Source organism: Mesocricetus auratus, unplaced genomic scaffold (assembly GCF_017639785.1).
Source record: "Mesocricetus auratus isolate SY011 unplaced genomic scaffold, BCM_Maur_2.0 Super-Scaffold_100010, whole genome shotgun sequence".
In the NCBI taxonomy this organism is placed as follows: Eukaryota; Metazoa; Chordata; class Mammalia; order Rodentia; family Cricetidae; genus Mesocricetus; species Mesocricetus auratus.
The window spans coordinates 19,714,515-19,732,683 of NW_024429194.1; the positions used below are offsets into that span (position 1 = coordinate 19,714,515).

An 18,169-nucleotide genomic window follows, 5' to 3' on the forward strand; every position below is an offset into this window, starting at 1 on the left:
GACAGAGCCAGAAGGCCAGCTCAGGTCTCTCTTACAAAGGCACTAATGCCATCACTGGACCCATTGTCAAGATCTCATCTGTTCCTAAATTAGGTTCAAATACAACTACATGTGACCATGTTAGCAACACAGGAACTTTTGAAGGGAACTTTCAAACTACATACACAGATATTGAAATTCAAGAATCAAACTAGTGAATGGTAAATGATGGGGCTCTCCAGCCCACGGTTGGAGTGGGAACTTAGAAATGAGCACAAGATGAGTAAATGATCTGTGATCCCTTCATTGTCTCATACCCAACCCTTCAGTGCAGTCACACTTACTCATGCTTGCAAACCTATACTGGTAAACCTGTATGCCCACATGTATGCACACACATACACAATGTGTGTGTGTAAATACTCACACACCTGCACACTCACAAACACATGCACATGTACATAGTCATGTCTGCACACTGATATCTCACACATGCACACACTCACTCACAGCAATTCCTATTTACATATCTCACACATGCGCACACTCACTCACAGCAATTCCTATCATATCTCACACATGCACACACTCACTCACAGCAATTCCTATTTACATATCTCACACCCGCACACACAGCAATTCCCTGCCTCTCATGCTCACGCTACACTTTTCCACACCACCTTCTTTCTACTTCTCAACACACTGTCCCTGTGTTTAACAAGCCGACTTGTGATATGTCTCTCCAACAAACATTGATGACTTCTGAGGAAAGCGTGTCCCCTACTATAGACAAGTGCCCACCCCAGTGTCTAACAACGGTGGGTGACAGGCATACATTTACTGAAGCATGTAGCTGTAGTGACGTCTTGCCTTGCCAGTGAACTCGCGGCGGTGGCCACATCCTATGGGCACGGCTTTCAGGTGTGCAGACGTGGTCCTTTATTAGGAAGAGGAGGAGCTGGCTAGCACTTTTGAGTTGAGGTAAGAGCATCAGAAGGGCAGAGACTGCATCTTCTGGAGCAGGAAGACTGCTGCAGTTATTTACTATGACTTAAAAGTTTTTCCCTAATAAATGTATCTGGTGGACTCATCTAAACCCCACTTTCATGTAGCTGAGTGGATACAGCAGTCATCAACACTAACAGTTGCCACAAAACCATACACCAAGGTGCTCCTCACCAAGGAGCCTACTGGGAACATCTCCAACCCACAATAAAACAACCTATCCCAGGAAGAGAGCAAGCCACCAGTGATGGGTGATGACACTATCCTGGGGTGGCCACAGCCACTTCATTTTCTGAAGGCTGTTGGGGGAGCTGTATTTCAGTGACTTCTGGTGAAGCCTTGCTTCTGTCTCATGCATCTTTGGAGGGGAAGCAAAAGGTAAACTACACCATGGCTTCAACCTCCCTAGGATCATTTCCACAAAACTCATGGTAAGGAGCCATGCCTGGCCTGGATACTTCCCATACATCTCTGGGCCCAAGCACAGGATATTCAAGACTTAACGGAAGTAGACAAGCAGAGTCCAGCAGTAACTCAGTCTCCCATCCCGGGGGTTGGCTTCTGTCTACCTAGGGGTAGCGCAGAGGTGATCTGACACTCCCTCACTGATAGCCTGTGTGCCTCTTTGTGTTTAATGACACAGTACCAGACACATCAGGAGTTTCTGTGTAATGATAAGGATTATTAATGAGTTCATGACCTTAGTGACTTCCCAACAGTCATGGAGTCTGTGACTTTTGTCTGGCCTATTGGATGCTGTAAACCCTGACCACTGCTTTCCAAACATGGTTTCCACAGAAATGGAACCCTCTTCATCCCCACAAGGGCCACACATGAATGGCTTGACGACGATGAAAGTCTTCCCAGCACTCGTTACAGCTTCAGACGACTCCTCCTATCTCTACCATCAGACTGAAAGCTACTTCCACACAGCATCTCTGTGGGAACACCAGACCTTGAGCAGAGACCCACTTTCCCTTCTGCCTGGGAGTAGGCAGCTGTAAGACAATGTTTACTAAAAACATGTTTACTAAAAACAATACAATGCCCGGGGCAATACGTTCCTGGAAAAGGCCTGCCCACAGAAACCACCCTGACCTCGACCTTGTCCAAAGACTAACCGCCTCTTCTGCCACGCCCAGATCAGTTTTTGGTGTCAGAGCAGAACCAGCCAGGGGAGAGGAGAGAGCAGAAGCTTCTCTGGTGGGAGCCTTTCTTAGGAAGTTTTCTTGAACCTTTTTGGGGCCTGTTTAAAGTTTTCTTTACATCGTTGAACGAGTCTCTGTGTTGTCAATCCCTGACACCCTCCGCACGTTCTCGGACACAGGCCGCGCAGCAGATGAGACACATCTCCTTCTCAGCCCCTGCGGAAACATCTGCCCCACCAGCTACAGGCAGGTCCCTGACTGAGAAGGGAAGACAGCAATCCAAAATGAAGTTGCAGAGAGGGTCACAAGTGAGTCACAGGATAATCGGTGCATTCCTCTCAGATCTGCCAAGCAGTCAAAGACCATGCAAACACATATTGAGTAACATCCATATATGCGTGCTTGTTGTTGACAAGCTCTCATGCAGCCCCAACTGGCCTTGAACTTGCTATGTAGCTGAGGATGGCCTTGAACTCTTGACCCTCCTGCTTATACCTTCCAACTGCTTGGACTGCAGGCACATGCCTCCAAGCCTCATTGGTATTTTTTTCACTAAAATATCTTTCACAAGTTTTTGAACTTGAGAAACAACTAGAGCGGACCATACTAGGGACTCACCAGAGGGTTTTGTGCATATACAAGTGACCCAGTTCAGCAACCAGTCAGAGATCCACTGATCTGCACCAGAAAGAATCTTTGTAAGTGAAGGCGAGGGAAGGATCCCAAGGGAGGGATGGAAGAATGAGGAAATGGAAGGGGCATCCAGGGGTGTCTACATGTGTGTGGCAGGGATTCAGAGCCCCCAACACTATCTACTTATGCCTAGACTAGGCACCAGCTCTCCCACTCCAAATGTCTTCAGGAATCTGACAGACGTTAAACACAGAGGCTGGTCCAGGACGGGGCTGTAGGCCATCCCTAAACAGATCATTAATTTACCCAACAAATGTTTATTGACCAGAAAATGGCCACTTGCAGAACTCCTTGGACTTGAAACCCCCTCATATATCTATTCTTAGTCTTTCTCTCTCTCTCTCTCTCTCTCTCTCTCTCTCTCTCTCTCTCTCTCTCTCTCTGTCTGTCTCTCTCTCTCTCTCTGTCTCTCTCTCTCTCTGTCTCTCTCTCTCTCTGTCTGTCTCTCTCTCAGCCCCTTGATCTTCATAAAATACTGGAGCCTCGGGGTATGCAGGTGACCCGGGAGGGAAGAGGACAGCCAGGCGGGCGCTATAAAGAGATGCCTCAATTCTGCACATAGTAGAGGAAGTTGACTGGCCAAGGAGGGAGAGGGAGTGAGGGCTCAGGAGACCACACCTCCGAGGTCCTCAATTCAGAGGAAATGAACTGTTTTACTATAGCTGAGTTCTACAGTGGTCTAAAAGGTTGTAATGGGTAATAGCCAAGATCCCTGGGAGTTTTATTTCCCAGCGACTCTGTGTCCTTCTCAGCTGTTTCTGGTGAGCCGGTAACATGGCAGCCTCTCGAGTTTCTTTCTCTGGCCCTCTGTGACTTGATCCTTCTGATTAATTGTTCCCCGTCTGCCCTTCAGAGTTTAGCTGCAGACACGCCTGTGCTGTTCTGGATTAGCAAACCAAACAACAGAGCTTCATTAAGAGCTGCCTAACCCAAAAGCAGATTCTCAGCAAGACCCCCTGGGTAAAGACCAGGCACTTTGGAATATCTCCTTGTATTGTTCAGCATCTCACCACCTGCCCTCCCTCTTCTTTACCAGCATCCAAAAAAGTGAGCGGTAGATGGGCAGGGTCTGGGTAACAGAGTGCCAGACTTGTTATTTCCCTACAGTAAGAAAAAAAAAACCGGAGCCCATGACTTGTCTAGGAAATATAGGCACACAAGGCAGCATACAGCTGGAACATCTGGTCATATAAAACTAAAAATAACACCCCATAAAATACATTTTATTCATTTATTTTGACAGCTGAAACGCACTTTCCATTACTCATGGCTCCATGAGTCTCAGTGGGGTGAAAGCCCGCTTTATACGCTGCAGAAAACTACTGGCATCTTGGCTGGCAGGTTCCGCCCCTTGCCCTTCTCCTTGCACGTCAACGGCCCAGGAACGGTCACACTGCTCACAGAGCAGCTGCTGCTCGGAAGTCCCCTGCCCCTTTGCTCACTGCGGACTCATTTAACCCTGGATTTCATAGGTAACCCCATGAGCACTGAAGGATAAGGATTTGGCTTATTGCTTATTGTGTCCTGTCCTTCCTGTTCCCAGTCACTGTGATAGTTAATATCCATTACTAGCATATTAGGACTGGAATCACCCAGGAGACCAATTTCTGGGCACTTGCGTACAGAGAGAGTTTCTAGATTGAGGTAACTGAGGTTGGAAGACCCACCTTAAATGTGGGTGGTGCCCTTGCATGGACTGAAGTTCCAGACTGGATATAAAAGAGAAAACTAGCTGCGCATCAATCACCATTCATCTCTACCTGCTTCCTGACTGTGCATACAATGGGACCAGCTAGCCCCTGCTTTCACCGTGGCTCTGCCAGTGGCCATGGTAGAATCTGGACTCTCCTACATTAATGACTTATTAAGAAAATGCCCCAAAGTCTTACCTACAGACCATCTTACGGAGGAAGTTTCTCATTTGTGGTTCCTTCCTGTCAGATGACTATGCTTTATGTCACCTTGGCATAAAGACTGGCCAGGACACCCCTCTCAGGGTACTGAAAGTCTTTTTAATCTCCCTTCCAAGCTTCCTGACAAGGAACATCATAATCGGTTGCTTTGAAGGTAGCTGGATGTCCATGCTGCTCCCATGGCCACTGGCAGGGCCAAGGCGAAAGCAACACTCTCAGTCACAGTTTAGAAACTTCACCTGCTACCAAGAAATGTGTGAAAGAATGAATACCCGTGGAGACCTAGCAAGGTGTGAAATCCTGGAATATGTGGTTCTCTGAGGGAGGGAGGATGTGGCAACATGGGAGAGAGCAGAGCCGGGTTCCTCAGCCGCTAGCCTTGAGCCTGGAAGGAGTTCATTTTCACTGCCCTGAGAAAGGTGTTTGCCATTATCTCCTTACTTGTTCCCCACCCAGCTTTAAACCAGGTACACTTGAGGAAAGACACTCCAGAGATTTCTATGAAGCTTGAGTTTGCTGTTGTTCTTCACCGCTTTTAAAAAGAGCCTTAATGATTTCCTTTCTGCTTTGAAGATATGTGTCTGTGCACATGAGTGCAGTGCCAAAAGAGGCCTGTAGAGGGTGCCATATCCCCCTAAAGGTGGAGTCAAAGGCACTTATGAGCCACCTGGGGAGTGTTGGAAACTGAACTCAGGTCTTGTGCAAGAGTGGCATGTGCTCTTAACCAGCAAGCTATCCCTCCAGGTCCTTTATAAAGTTCTTAAAGGACAAACAGGCAAAGGGTCTAACTTAGCAAGATTTATGAGCTTATGCTCTTCTTTATGTAGTCTTGAACAAGGTCAATGCCATCTAGGCAATGTTTTGTTTAATGGCTTTGAGACTGTTACAGGAAGAAAGATAAAGATGATCTCATGCATAAAGAGAAAATTCTATTTCAGAGAAGCATTTCCCGCCTTTGGTACAGCTAATTTAATGGATCCCACATTTGTAGCTCTACCCAAGAAGGTATTTATTGATTCAACCTCATAGGCTGTGGCCGGCTCACTGGGTGGAGGCTTAGGCTTTGGGATTCACCTTGTGGATTTATCTTCATTTCAGTACCTGTTGTGGGCTGAATATCCAAGACAGGAGTGATGGTTAAAGTGTGCAGTGTCTTTGAAGTGGTCTGAAGGGCGTTGACATCAGTGTCCCTGATATAAGGACCCCAGCAAAGCTATTTAGGCTGTATGTGTTCCTGTGCATGGGTCTGTGTGTGTGTGTGTGTGTGTGTGTGTGTTGTCTGATAGAGACAGTTATACATCAAATACTGTCAAAATAACATGTGTATGAGTATATGCATGCATGTGTGTCTGCAAATGTGTGCAACAGAGAAAGACACACTCATAGAAAACTGTAGAAATAACAAAACTTTATGTGAAACTAAAAGTATGTGAGGGAGTGGAAAGTGTTTTTCCATTTTTAAATTATTATTCATTTCTATCTTATTTTTTCTTTTTTTAGATTTCTTGTGGTGGTACACACCAAGAGTGTGGGGTAGATATGGAGGGACTGGGAGATGAGAAGGACTGGGGTGCATGATGTAAAATTCCCAAAAAGTCAATTTTTAAAAAAAGGATAAATCCTGTTATCTTTCCATTCTGCCTTCATCACCCAGCCTAACGCTGTCTCTCCTCTGCTCCACTCCCAATAGAAAGCAAGAAAAGTGCATCCTTGTGCATCATTCCATCCCTGGGTGGTCTCTGGAACTCTCCTCTTACACTGGCCCTTGTTCCCCCCTGTGCTACTGTCTCTTATAATAAATCCATAAGGCAGCACCAATCAGCTATTAGTCTGTCCCTCTGAGAGCATGCTCTACTTAAGCTAGAACTTTCCAAATTCGTAATCCCTTCATCTGAAGATATTTCTTAATAGTCAGGTACTTCCTGGTATGTGGCGCTTGGCTTTGACATGTGTGGGACAGACTGACCAGTCAGACAGGCAATTCACTCTTTACTGGCTGTCTCACTACCTAGACTGGCTGGAACCTCCAATCCATTTCCAGGGAAGGGTGTCTCCTCCCCTATCCTTGTCTTTAAGGTAGTTAAGACGGAGAAATAGTCTTTATTATCACAAGACTCACGGGCTGGGAAGTAGCTAATACTTTGTACAGAGAACATTCCAGATATCCCCAGGGAAACCATAGGAAGTTTGCATTTAGGAGACTCAGCTTGACCCATGAACACCTTGACTTTTCCTGGCCCTATGAGTAACAGCATGACAGGCAAACCAAGCAGCCTGGAAGGTTCTCGAGGCCCTCAGTGCCAGAGAGAAAATGGCACTTGAAGTCCACTTTTTAGAGCAAGTATTTCCCAGAAGCCTCTGCTCATGTTTGCTGCTACAGCCCAGTTGCGTTTTCCCGGAAGGAGAAAAGTCAGCTGCTATAGGGAGGCAGGGTCAGCAGTAGGCTGCTCAATGAGCCCTCATTCCTCTCACTGACCATTTTTGTTTTTAGAATAACACAACTCTGGGGGCCAGGATGGCAGGGTCTTTGTGTGTGACCCTATGAAGGATGAGGGGACCAGTTATGACTTCAGGGATATTGAAGAGATGGGAATGCTGTCTGTGAAATGCCTTTGGGTATGTGGTACACAGTGCTCATGCTGAGAAGGCTCCGGCACGAGGGAGTAGCTGGCCAATCACAGCTAATGTTTCAAAATCCCGGGGTCTGGTGTTACACCGCCACCCTCTCGTTTTCCACATCACAGGACACTTGGCATATATATGAGAGGCCTTTCTCTGTGCCTGTAAATCTTGCACGCAGACATTTTCAGGATAGAATGTTCTAGGCTTTTACAAAGCAGAGCTCATAAATACACAGTGTGCGTGTTCTGAAGATGTGCTCAGCCATTCGCAGGAAGCTAGAATGGAGAGAAGTTCAAAGAAGAGGTGCCTGTGTGATCAGTGGGAGAAGAACGCTGAGTTCAGGCAGCCAGAACCAAAATTAGCAATGGCCTGGGACCAAAAGCTAATCAGTTAATTAGTAACATGTGGGCTCGATTAGCATTTCTACTGGACAGAAATGCTTTGTGACTTATCACTCATCTACACGGGTTGACCCCACACTGCTTCTATTAAATCAATTTTTAAAATTTCTCTTAGCACTTCAGATGGACCTTAGATGGCCTTGTCAGATTGTCTGACAGTTCCAGGGTGGCACTGAAAGGCCATTCAGTCATTTCCTGCCTCTTTTCTAGCTCTAGCTATTGCTTCTGTGTATGGAGAGAGAGAGAGAGAGAGAGAGAGAGAGAGAGAGAGAGAGAGAGAGAGAGAGAGAGAGAGTGTGTGTGTGTGTGTGAGTGTGTGTGCACACACACTCACACACAAATGTGTCTATGCATATGTATATGTCTATGCATGTATGTGTGCCAAGTTTGTATGTCTACGTATGTATGTGTATCTGTATCTATGCATGTATATGGGTATGTGTATTTGTGTGCATGTGTCTGTGTTTATTCATATACTTGTGTATTGCAAATGTGTGTGTATAAATGTGTCTATGTGTCTAGGCTTACATATGTGAGTGTATCTATGCATGTATATGTATGTGCATTTGTGTGTGACTCTGTGTATGTCTATACATGCCTATGCATGTATATGTGTGTATGTACATATGTGTGTGTGGGTGTGGATGTATGCATAAGTGCGTGTGCATGTGTGTTTGTATATATGTAGGTTGAGTGTGTACAGGAACCCAAGGCCAGAGGTCAGCCATCAGCATGTTTTTTTAGGTGCCATACACTTTGGGTTTTGAGACAGGGTCTCTCACTGACATGGAGCTTGCTGACTCAGTCAGGCCGACTGGTCGATGAGCCTCAGGAATCCTCCTGTCCCTGGCTCCCCAGCACGAGGATTGCGGGTTGCATATCACTACGGTTTGCTCTCATCACATGGGTTCTAGGTCTGTCAGTGGATCCCTGTGTGGTAAGAGCCTGCATGCTGCTGAGCTTTGTCCTTCAGCTCCGTGAAGATAACAATGCTGGTGGACCTCTGAATTAGCATCACTGGGAACTGGTGTTGAGAATACTTGCTTGGTCCCCTGATGTTTGCTGTCTCTATGTGGTGTTTGCAGAGCCTACCCTATAGTGTTTGTCAAAACTTTCTCATGCATCATCAGGTAAACAGGCCAGCTTCCCGGCCTGTGTTCCAGAGCCTGCAGAGATCGCCTGGGAACTGCACAGAGCTCCCAATCCCGGCGGGAGCATCAGGTAAACAGGCCAGCTTCCCGGCCTGTGTTCCAGAGCCTGCAGATCGCCTGGGAACTGCACAGAGCTCCCAATCCCGGCGGGAGCCAAGCACCCCAGACTCCAGATCTTCTCTCCCACCAAAGAGACCAGGAAACTACAGGAGCCAGGGAGACCAGGGGAGTAGCTGTTCCGGATCAGGTACAACAGGACCCAGCATAGGGTCCAGGGGACCAGGTAGGAGGCTAAGCGCCCCAGATTCCTGTTCTTCTTCTCTACCCACGGACCAGCATTTGGACAAGGCATAGAAGAACCACCAAATTACTGGACTTACTAACACCCACCAAAAGGGAACTCTGGTCCCCAGACCAGGAAGGGGCTCTTTCTGCACCCACTAGAAGAAGAGATGGGAAAGAGACAATACAAAAACACAGTCAGCAACAGAAAAACAAATATGACAACGCCAGATTCTAGAGACTCCACACCAGCAAGACCCCAATATTCCAACGCGAAGGAAGCAGAAGAGAACGACCTTAAAAGCACTTTCATGAAAATGATAGAGGCCCTAAAAGAGGATATTGGAAAATCCCTCAAAGAAATGGAAGAAAAAACAAACCAAAAAATGCAAGAAATGGAAGAAAAAACAAACCAAAAAATGCAAGAATTGGAAGAAAAAACAAACCAAAAAAGGCACGAAATGGAAGAAGAAATGAAGCAAAAAATGCAAGAAATGGAAGAAAAAGCAAAGCAAAAAATGCAAGAATTAGAAGAAGAAACATACCAAATAAGGCAGGAAATGGAAGAAGAAACAAAGCAAAAAATGCAAGAAATGGTAGAAAAAACAAAGCAAAAAATGAAAAAAATGGAGGAAGAAACAAACCAAAAAAGGCAGGAAATGGAAGAAGAAACAAAGCACAAAATCCAAGAAATGGAACAAAAAGCAAACCAAAAAATGCAAGAAATGGAAGAAAGAACAAACCAAAAAATTCATAAAAGGCAACAAACGGACAAACAGATAAACAGAAAATTGCAAGAAGCAATGCAAACGCTGCAAGGGTTGAAAACTGAAATAGAGACACTAAAAAAAACACAATCTGAAGAAAGGCAGAAAATAGAAAAGCTGGACAAACAGTCAGGCACTACCAATACAAGCATTACCAACAGAATAGAAGAGATGGAAGAGAGAATCTCAAGTGTTGAAGATACATTAGGAGAAATGGATTTATCAACCAAAGAAAACCTTAAATCCAACAAATCCTTAACACAAAACATCCAGGAATTATGGGACACCATGAAAAGACCAAACCTAAGAATAATAGGTATAGAAGAAGGAGAAGAAATCCACCTCAAAGGGGCAGAAGGCATATTCAACAAAATCATAGAAGAAAACTTTCCCAACCTTAAGAAAGACATGCCAATGAAGGTACAAGAAGCCTACAGAACACCAAATAGAGTGGACCACAAAAAAAATCCCTCGCCACATAATAATCAAGACCCCAAACATACAGAATAAAGAAAGAATATTAAGAGCAGCTAAGGAAAAAGGTCAAGTAACATATAAAGGCAGACCTATCAGAATTACACCTGATTTCTCCATGGAAACTCTGAAAGCCAGAAGGTCCTGGATAGATATTCTACCTACACTAAGAGACCATGGATGCCAGCCCAGACTACTATACCCGGCAAAGCTCTCAATCACTATAGACGGAGAAAACAAGATATTCCATGACAAAACTAGATTCAACCAATATGTGTCCACTAACCCAGCCCTACAGAAAATTTTGGAAGGAAAACTCCAACCCAAGGAAGCTAACTACAACCAGAAAAACATAAGCATTAGAGAATCCCTCTCTACCAACAGCCAAAAGAACAAAGGGGTGAAATTCCACCCATAATTCCACCAACAACAACCATCGCAAATCGAAGAAGGATGAGCAATCAATGGTCATTAATATCCCTCAATATTAATGGCCTTAACTCACCCATAAAAAGACACAGACTAGCAGAATGGATTCGAAGACAGAACCCTTCCTTCTGCTGCATACAAGAAACACACCTCACCCTCAAAGACAGACATTACTTGAGAGTTAAAGGTTGGGAAAAAATTTTTCAATCAAATGGACCCAAGAAACAAGCAGGGGTAGCAATCCTAATATCTAACAAACTAGACTTTAAAATAAAGTCAATCAAAAGAGATGAAGGAGGTCATTACATACTCATCACAGGTGAAACCCACCAAGATGAAGTGTCTATCCTGAACATCTATGCCCCCAATACAAAGGCATCCACATTCGTTAAAGAAACATTATTAGAACTTAAATCTCATCTAAAGCCCCACACAGTTATAGTGGGAGATTTCAACACACCACTCTCACCACTAGACAAGAATACCAGACAGAAACTCAACAAAGAAGCAAAGGGTCTAATAGAAGTAATGACCCAACTGGGATTAACAGATATCTATAGAACATTTCATCCACATAAAAAAGAATATACCTTCTTCTCACCACCACATGGAACCTTCTCAAAAATCGACCACATACTTGGCAACATATCAAACCTCAGCAGCTACAAAAAAATTGGAATAACTCCATGCATCTTATCAGACCACCATGCCTTAAAATTAGAATTCAACAACAACACAAATTGCAGAAAACCTACAAACTCATGGAAATTGAATAATGCTCAACTGCACCATCCCTGGGTCAAAGAGGAAATAAAAAAAGAAATTAAAGACTTCCTCGAATTCAATGAGAATGAAGACACAACATACCCAAACCTATGGGACACTTTGAAAGCAGTGCTACGGGGAAGTTCATAGCACTAAGTGCTCACATGAAGAAACAGGAAAACAGTTATACCAGAGAATTAACATCACAGCTAAAAGCTCTAGAACACAAAGAAGCAAACTCCCCAGGAGGAGTAGACGCCAGGAAATAATCAAATTGAGGGCTGAAATCAACAAAGTAGAAACCAGGAAAACAATACAAAGAATCAATGCAACGAAGAGTTGGTTCTTTGAGAAAATCAACAAGATAGACAAACCTTTGTCCAAACTTACCAAACAGCAGAGAGTGAACACGCAAATTAACAAAATCAGAAATGAAAAGGGGGACATAACAACAGACTCTGAGGAAATCCAGAGAATCATTAGGTCATACTTTGAAAACCTGTACTCCACAAAATTCGAAAATTTAAAGGAAATGGATGACTTCCTGGACAGCTATCATTTGCCAAAACTAAATCAAGAACAGATAAGCAATTTAAATAGACCTATAACCCCTATGGAAATAGAAGCTGTCATCAAAAGTCTCCCAACCAAAAAAAGTCCAGGTCCAGATGGCCTCAGTGCAGAATTCTACCACAAATTCAAAGAACAGCTTATACCAATTCTTCTCAAAGTGTTCCACACAATAGAAGCAGAAGGGTCTTTGCCAAACTCTTTCTATGAGGCTTCAATAACCTTGATCCCCAAGCCACACAAAGATACAACCAAGAAAGAGAACTTCAGACCAATATCCCTCATGAGCATTGATGCAAAAATACTCAATAAAATACTGGCAAATCGGATCCAAGAACACATCAAAACAATCATTCACCACGATCAAGTAGGTTTCATCCCAGGGATGCAGGGATGGTTCAACATACGAAAATCCATCAACGTAATCCACCATATAAACAAGCTGAAAAACAAAAATCACATGATCATCTCACTAGATGCTGAAAAAGCCTTTGACAAAATCCAACACCCCTTCATGATAAAGGTCTTGGAGAGATCTGGGATAACAGGGACATACTTAAACATAATAAAAGCCATATACAGTAAACCAACAGCCAACATCAAACTAAATGGACAGAAACTCAACGCAATTCCTCTAAAATCAGGAACAAAACAAGGCTGTCCACTCTCTCCATACCTTTTCAACATGGTACTTGAAGTTCTAGCTATAGCCATACGACAACAAAGGGGGATCAAGGGGATACAAATTGGGAAGGAAGAAGTCAAACTTTCACTGTTTGCAGACGATATGATAGTTTACATCAATGACCCAAAGAACTCTACCAGGGAACTCTTACAGCTGATTAACACCTTCAGCAAAGTGGCAGGTTACAAGATCAACTCAAGAAAGTCAGTAGCCCTACTATATACAGATGATAAAAGGGCTGAAAGAGAAATCAGAGAAACATCACCCTTTACAATTGCCACAAACAACATAAAATACCTTGGGGTAACGCTAACCAAACAAGTGAAAGACCTGTATCGTAAGAACTTTGAATCTTTAAAGAAAGAAATTAAAGAAGCCCTCAGAAAATGGAAAGATCTCCCATGCTCTTGGATAGGTAGGATCAATGTAGTAAAAATGGCAATCCTGCCAAAAGCAATCTACAGATTCAATGCTATCCCCATTAAAATCCCAGCACAATTCTTCACAGACCTTGAAAGAACAATAATCAATTTTGTATGGAAAAACAAAAGACCCAGGATAGCCAAAACAACCCTGTTCAACAAGGCAACGTCCGGAGGCATCACTATCCCTGACCTCAAGCTCTATTATAGAGCTATAGTCCTGAAAACAGCTTGGTATTGGCACAAAAATAGACAGGCAGACCAATGGAATCGAATTGAAAATCCGGGTATTAACCCACACACGTACGAACATCTGATCTTTGACAAAGAAGCTAAAAATATACAATGGAATAAACAAAGCATCTTCAACAAATGGTGCTGGCATAACTGGAGACTGGCATGTAGAAAAATGCAGATCGATCCATGTTTATCGCCATGCACAAAACTTAAGTCCAAATGGATCAAAGACCTCAACATAAATCCAGCCACACTGAACCTCTTAGAAGAGAAAGTGGGTGGTACCCTTGAACGAATTGGTACAGGAGACAGCTTCCTGAACATAACACCAGTAGCACAGACAGTGAGATCAACAATTAATAAATGGGACCTACTGAAACTGAGAAGCTTCTGTAAGGCAAAGGACACAGTCAGCAAGACAAAAAGGCAACCCACAGAATGGGAAAAAATATTCACTAATCCCACATCTGACAGAGGGTTGATCTCCAAAATTTACAAAGAACTCAAGAAGCAAGTCTCCAAAACAGCAAAGGACCCAATTAAAAAGTGGGCTGCAGAACTAAATAGAGAGTTTTCAATAGAGGAGTCTAAAATGGCTGAGAGGCACTTGAGAAAGTGCTCAACATCCTTAGCCATCCGGGAAATGCAAATCAAAGCAACTCTGAGATACCATCTCACTCCTGTCAGAATGGCTAAAATCAAAAACACCAATGACAATTTATGCTGGAGAGGATGTGGTGAAAGGGGGACACTCCTCCATTGCTGGTGGGAGTGCCAACTGGTTCAGCCACTTTGGAAAGCAGTATGGAGATTCCTCAGAAAAATGGGAATAAACCTACCACAAGACCCAGCAACTGCACTCTTAGGCATATATCCAAAAGATGCCCATTCATATAACAAAGATGTCTGTTCCACTATGTTCATAGCAGCTTTATTTGTAATAGCCAGAACTTGGAAGCAACCTAGATGTCCCTCACCCGAAGAATGGATAGAGAAAATGTGGTACATCTACACAATGGAGTACTATTCAGCAGAAAAAAATAATGGAATCATGAGATTCGCAGGCAAATGGATGACACTAGAAGAAACCATCCTGAGTGAGGTAACCCAGTCACAAAAAGAGAAACATGGCATGTACTCTCTCATATATGGATTTTAGACATAGATCTGGGGAGTGCCAGCCTACAATCCTATTGCCAGAGAGTCTGGGAAACAGAAACTTCATTTACTGGCTGGTTAAGTACTGAGCTGAACTCAAGAAAGCCAGTATCAGAGAGGGAGGACTGATGATCAAAGGGATTAAGACTGGGCTGGTTGAACCACCAGAAACAGCTGACCAGACAAAGGTTAACTCTTGAATCCCAGGCATCAGCCTGGGAATCCAGCATGGGACTGATCAAGACCCCCTGAATCTGGGTGTCATTGAGGAGGCCTAGGTAATCTATTGAGCCTTGGACAGCAGATCAGTACCCATCCCAAGTATACACACGGCCTCTGGACTCCCATAGAACAATGTGAGGTGCACTCTCACCCTGAACTCTTGGGGAAGGGTCTAGGCCCTGCCCTATATGAAATGACAGACTATGGACACCCCCATGGAGGGCCTCACCCTCCCTGGGGGAATGAGGGGATAACGGGGGGGGGGGAATGGGGGGGAGGGCACGGGAGGAGGGGAGGGAAAGGAAGAGGGACCTCGTACTGACTTGTGAAGCAACCTTGTTTCTTATCTAAATTTAAAATGGAAAATAAAAAAAAACTTTCTCATGCCTCAGTTTACTCTCTATAGGAGATATCCGCAGAATGGATGCCCTGATTTTGTTTCCCCATAAATCTTCAGTAAGTCAGGGAATGGTGGGGCATTCCGCTTCCTATTTCATGATCTAACTAATGTACACAGTTCTTTCAAAGGAGAGGGGGATGTGGACACACTAAAAACAACTGAAGTAAGAGCACTAAGAGGAGGATGTCCCCCAGGAGCACCTGCCCACAATGGGACCAGGAGCCCAGCTGCCCAGGCACCGTGTACAAGGGCAGAGGCTTTCCGGTCCACAATAGCCTTGCCAAAAAAAACCCAGTTAAAATGCAAATGGAGGGGCAGCCCAAGAGTGGAGGAGCCCCTGAAATCACAGAGTCTAAAAGACAGCCTTTCACAGCCCTTGTTCAAATTGCAAATGGCCTTCCTTTGTTCCTTGGGCCTGGGAGACAGTGGGAATTATTCCTGCCCTGAAAGCTGCCTTTCCTCTCTCCAGACACAGAAATCAGCTCGGTTTTAAAGTGCAAAGCACACATTTTGTTCAATGGTCTTCGCCAAGATGAAGATGGCAGAAAAAGCAAATTCCAGAGGTTTCTCTACTTTTGCAGGCATCATCTGGGGCCCCCACAATGTTTTCAACCCATTTTTTTCACGGAGGCCTGAGATTCCCACTCATTCCTTTATATCGACTTTGTAAGCATAATAAATGTCCCGGAGTTCCCAAGAACTAGGATGTGTCCACAAAATTCCCCGGTGACTCACAAGAGTGACACCATGTCAAATGGGCCATGTAAGTCTAAACACTGGTGGTTTCTTACGACTCTTTAACACTTTTTTTTCACTATGAGAGTCTTAGAATTCCACTCAGGAAATACGATGGTCATTGCCCACAACTTAATAACCAGACTCTAAGCCCCTTCTGTTTCTCCTAGGTGTAGGGACCTAGGACAGTTCATGCAGTGTAGCTCAGGGGAGGTTCCCTCACAGTGACAAGAAGAGCAGAGCACCGACAGCAACCACAGCCAGGACCAGTGTCCTCGGGGCTAGAATCACTTTTGGGGCTCCTGGGGACACCCTGAAAAAATGGTGAAAAGTAGTTTTGTCCTGGAAGGAAATACGAGCACATGATACATTTCATTTCCAGGGAAGCAGGAAGCAAATCCTCAGGATTCCCTGTTCTTTCCTGATGTCTTTTCCTTTGGAAGTAGCACAGGTTGGATTTTCAATATAGGGAGCATATGCATCCCTGACTTGAGGAAATCTGTTACAGCTGAATGCAAGAAAGCCCAGACACAAACCTGCCCTCTGTCCAAAATTGGCTATAAAGAGCAATGAGAAGAAGAAAAAAAAAGTACCTCTGGGGATATTTAAAAGATTTATTTTATTTTTAGTTATATGTATGGGTATGGGAATATGTACATGAGTGCAGTGTTCGCAGAGGCAGAAGAGGGCTTGAGTCCCCCAAAGCTGGAATTACAGGTGGTTGTGAGCCTCCCCAGGCAAGTGCTAGAAACCAGCCATTTTTCCAGTTCCCTTTCCACATTGGGATTTAGCTAGAGTCATCATAAGTGCCTGCCTTCAGTGTCCCTCCTAGGCAGGGAAGGCAAAGGCTCTCACTGCTCCCTGTGCTCAAGGAGTGAGAAGGCATTGACCTGGTTCCCCCCTCCTAGGGCCAGACTGGCCCTTTGCTATGTTGCTCCTGCCTTGTCCACAGCCTCAGCCACTGCCCCTTGTCACACGGGTCACTGGGGCTGGGCCCCTTCCCAGTCATCCACTGTGCCCGCAGCAGTCAGCCAGCCCAGGTATTCAGTCACCTTTCAAACTGTTGCCATGAGATTCAGCCAGGACTTTGGGCTGGCCGGGATGGGACACCAACCTTATGATTGCTTGTTGTCCTTTATCGCTTGGTGACTCAGGACCTCAGTCTACAGCAGAAACAGACTGTTTTAATTTCCGTCTAATTCGGCTGACTCTGCCTCCACTGGCTTACTCGCCACACTGCGGAGAATTGTGACCCATTCTTATCGCTCCATCCATGCTTCTGGGCTTACACATCACGCTCCCCCATGGAGAAAACAGCCTGTGATATCCAATCCATCTCGTGTGTGGTCCTATGGCTCTCTGCCTTGTGCTCCACGAAGCTGGAAGCCTTGGCCAAGAAGGAGGATCCAATTCTAGCACCCCCAACCTCTTACGTGTACCCACCACCCAGAAGAAATGCTGGCCTGTTCTTAGGAATGCGAGCAGGAATGAAACACAGAGCCTTGATCCCAGACCACAGGCCTTTGACCTATTCTCAATCCATAAAATTGAAAATGTGGTATCTTTTTATCTTCTCACCCTGGAGCATTTGGCCTCGTTTTCCAATGGCAATGAGAGAGGAGGCTAGGTCTTATTTCTTAGATCCCAGGTAGCTTAACTATGTCCCGAGAGCTGGGAAGCAGAAAGAGCCACCCATTCTTGGAATGGGCCAAAAATGCACAAATTCGGATTTCCTGTGAAATACAGCAAACTCAACCACAGCTATGCTGTGTATGGCAAGAAGACCCCAGAGTCAGACCACCTGAGGAGCTGTGACTGGTGGTCTGAGGTACCCCTGTTCCCTCCCACATCTCTACTCTGCATTTTGGGGGATCTAGCCCCTGCAGACTCTGAGTCCACAGATATGATGGGTTTTTTGCGACTGCTGTTGAGACCCATGGAAAACCTGGCCTGTGGGTTAGGTCATGCATAGCAATGGTGTCTCCATTTTTCCATAGGGCAACTCCTTTCATGGAAGCCCATAGGAATTTCTTAGTGGGCAATCTTGATTGCTAGGCTCTGGTTTCAGCCTCTTCCCATCCCCCCAAGGATGGCAGCTGCCTCATGATGCT

At 44.8% G+C, this 18,169-nt stretch overlaps 1 long non-coding RNA gene across 1 annotated transcript in view; it reads left to right on the top strand.

Moving 5' to 3' along the window:
• The window catches only part of LOC110343136, a 28,871-nt gene extending 26,862 nt beyond the window's left edge, over nucleotides 1-2,009 (top strand). The window contains exon 6 of the long non-coding RNA XR_005879818.1: nucleotides 1,783-2,009. This is a non-coding gene — a long non-coding RNA (uncharacterized LOC110343136). The remainder of the gene's footprint in view (nucleotides 1-1,782) is intronic.
• Nucleotides 2,010-18,169: the final 16,160 nt, after the last annotated feature.